Below are 4052 nucleotides of genomic sequence, written 5' to 3'. Positions count from 1 at the left end.
CACCCGCACGCGCAACTAATGCGCATGTGCGAGATATGCCAACCACGCATGCACACACGCACGCTGCATGCATGCCTACACAGCAGGCTGGGCACCCAGCCCGTGCCCAGTAAAGGTTCCACACATGCAGACACCCAATCCGTGCACAGACAGGTCCAACAGGTTGGGCGTACGTCCAGCATGCAACAAGATAGGCGCACGCCCAGCAAAAAACCCACACATAGGCCCAAGCCACGTTGGCAGCCTAGCCGCGTAACCTGCGCAACCCACACACGCGACCCACTTGTCCGTTTCAAGCCAACCCGCGCAATAACCCCAGTGGCCTAGTAGGAGTGACCCGCGTGGCCCAGTAGCATGATCTGTATGGCCCAATAGCATGACCCATGTGCCATGTCCGAGTCGACTCGTGCACCCGTCCTAGCTTATCCACGTGCCCTTTTTGGGTTGACCCACATGCCCGAATCTTCCTGTCCACATGGCAGCATGCTGTGAGTTCTTTTTTGGACTCTTCTTCTTTTAGATACCATGTATTTTTATCCAAATTTACATGGGATAATTTTCAGCATTTTTTATATATATTTTTTATTATTTTATTGTGAAGTCTATCCCATATGATTAATTAATTATTTTTTATATATTTAGATTGGGATAGATTATTACTTTATTATGTAATTATCTTAGATTAACATATAATTTTATTTAGAATATTATTTTATTAATTTATAAGTGATTGGTATCAACTAGAATTACCTTGGGAAAAGCCTATAAATAGACATTTGCCCATAGGTTGTAAACACAATTTATTTGAGAGAAATAACATTAAAAGTTTTTGTTTTTCTTCAAGAATTAGCATTTTACTAATTTTTTTGGCTTCTTCAAATTATTCAAGAAATAGGAGTATTCTTAGATCATGTAGCACTGAAGTATTTATTGAAGAAAAAGGAAGAAAAACTGAGGCTAATACAATGGATACTCCTTCTGCAAGAATTTGACCTTGAAATAAGGAACAAAAAAGGGATGGATAATTTGGTAGCATACCACCTTAGTAGACTGCCAATTAATGGGGAACTGACCCCCATTAGGCGACGAATTTCCAGACGAACACTTGTTCGTAGTTCAGCATACAGCCCCATGGTATGTAGACATTGTCAACTACCTTATTACCCGTGTATTACTAGCTGATCTAATAAGGGGTAAGAAGGAAAAGATAAAAAAAGATGCAAGATAGTATGTATGGGATGACCCATACCTATGGAAACATTGTGCAGATCAATTACTCAGGAGATACATTTCAAAAACCAAAGTAGCCTCCATCCTAAAATTTTACCACTCGCACGCTTGTGGGCGGCACTTCAGACCAAAATGAACAACCCAGAAGGTACTTGAGTGTGGTTTGTTCTGACCAACATTATTCTATGATGCATACATGTACTGTAAAACCTGTGAAAACTGGCAACGCACTGGAAACATTAGCCACATAGATCAGATGCCACTTATACCCATTATGGTATGTGAAATTTTTGATATATAAGGCATCAACTTCATGGGACCATTCCCTTCTTTGTTCAGTAATACCTACATCTTGCTAGCAGTGGACTATGTTTCCAAATGGATAGACGCAAAAACTACCTGAACTGATGATCAAAAATAGTTGTCAACTTCTTGAAAATGCTGGTGTTTATGAGGTTTGCAATCCCCAGGGCAATAATAAACGATCAAGAAACCATTTCTGTAATCGAGTGGTGAAATCTCTCTTTAGAAAATACATGTCACTCATTGCACATCCACCACCTACCACTCATAAACCAAATGGGCAAACAAAAGTCTCCAACTGGGAAGTTAAATCCATCTTAGAGAAAATAATCAACCTAAATAGAAAGGATTGAAGTTTACAGCTTGATGGTGCCTTATAGGCTTATTGACACATTCAAAACGCCAAAAGGAATGTCCCTTGTACCACCTAATCTTTGGGTCAGCTTGTCACTTGCTCGTTGAGTTGGAACACAAAGCGTATTGAGCCATTAAGAGTTGTAATATGAAGTTAGAGGAAGTTGGGGAGCATCAAAAACTATAGCTACAAGAACTGCAAGAAATACAGAACACAACCTATGAGAACTCCATAATTTACAAGGAAAAGACAAAGGTGCTAATTATTCTCCTAGAAGGAATTCTCAATTGGGTAAAAAGTCCTTTTTGATTCTTAACTCAAGCTATTCCCTGAGAAACTAAGGTCAAGGTAGATAGGGCCGTTCTTCATCCCCAAAATATTTCCTCATAGCTTTGTCGACATCAAGAACCTAAACACAAACAAAATTTTTAAGGTGAATGGGCATTATCTTCAACCTTATTACGAAGGCTTCTCCACAAGGAATGTTAAAGAAAAAACTCTCAAACCCCCTGAGATACATCATTGACAGCAAGTAGGTCAGTCCAATTCGGACAATAAATAGGGTGCTTGATGGGAGTTGCTACCTATTTACATTTTTTTTCCTTTATATTTTTTACTCAATTCTTATTTTTTCGGTAAATTAGTGCAATTTTCGTATCAATTAACTGTCATTTCTTTATGATTTTGGCACAGGAATAGGGAATTAAGGTGACAAAACCAAAGGAGTTGAGCATTGGGATTGTCGAACAAGGCTTGCCAAAGGCTAGTACTAATATGAGATTACTATGCCTTAAAACCATTCATAACCATTGGGTAAGGGATGAGAACCCTCACAGCCACAATAGTTATGGGCAAGCCTTGCCTAAAGGAGCCCTCTAGTTATAAAGAAGCCTTGCCCAAGGCTAGTAACTAGCCCATACTCCCTACACCACCCCTGACCTTTGCCTTAGTTTTACAACTCAACCAGCAGGGCATAGTAAAAAAAAAAAAAAACCTACCATTTGCCAAACCAAAACTTCCCTCACCCTAAGCTATCGACACTTGGTGCCCATTTTGAAATTTAAAAACCCACCCCTGATATCAAGCCCTAAGCTCCCCTATTTCTTACTCTGTCAACCTCCAATCTTACCTTTCCTACTCTTCCTGCATAAATCTCACACAACCCCACCCTCAACAGCGACCAATAATAAGATACAAGCGATTCGTCTGAAAAACCAATGGCCTCCAGCCATTCGCACACTTTCACACCAAAGGAACCTCCCAACCAGTCCCGCCAGTCGCACCTGCTCTAATGACAGACACGAGCAGCTCTACAAGCGGCAACCCTACTCCTTGAAGCCTCGTCATCAAAATGTTCAACTCACTTCCAACCAACACAACCCCTCCTAATGTTGGATCAAGTCGGACGACCGAAAACAAAGAACCCCTCTAACCACTCCCAGTGAACCCATTACAGAAGAAGACACAATAGAGCGACCGCTGAAGAGATTTTAAGTTCGCTGAGGCTAACCCATCCACTAACCTGCAGAAATAGACCTATGAGGATATCTCACATTTGAAGATGATTCAAAGAAAGAATGATATGAAGAAATTTAAAAACTATCTATTGTTCCAAGTAAATTCGTACATGATGCCACTCTCGATGCAATCGACATCAAAATGGGTGTTTAAGTCTCATCTATGCTATTGGATGGGCCAATTTTTTTTGCGGTGGATGCCCCCAACTATATCGAACTGGTCAGGGAATTTTACACTACCTTCCACTTTCACAAACGGATCAAGTTCAATCTCCACACCCCAAACCTTATCTTCTATTATCTTTAAGGTAGGCACTTTTAGCTCTCCATTGCTCAATTTAATGATGCATTGGGGTTCTTTGAATGGGAAGCAGAACACCATATTGCGATTTTTGTGAAGATTTTGACCTGACCACCGTGTATGATGAAGTATGCTCCAATCACTCTGACACATATGACCCCAACAAGTCTAAAGATCTCTACTTGTGTGACCCATGCATGAAATACATTCACCGATTTTTAACTTACTCTTTTTTAGGTCGCAGTGATGCATCAAACATCATCTTTAACACAGAACTGTAATTTTTTTGGTGTATGTCATAGTGACCCCGGGTGAACCTTGGGTATTGGTTCGTATCCTAGTTCAC

The sequence above is a fragment of the Carica papaya genome, chromosome 5 (genome assembly GCF_054855325.1).
Source record: "Carica papaya isolate Zhongbai chromosome 5, ASM5485532v1, whole genome shotgun sequence".
Taxonomy (NCBI): Eukaryota; Viridiplantae; Streptophyta; class Magnoliopsida; order Brassicales; family Caricaceae; genus Carica; species Carica papaya.
Note: the sequence above shows the minus strand (reverse complement) of the source record.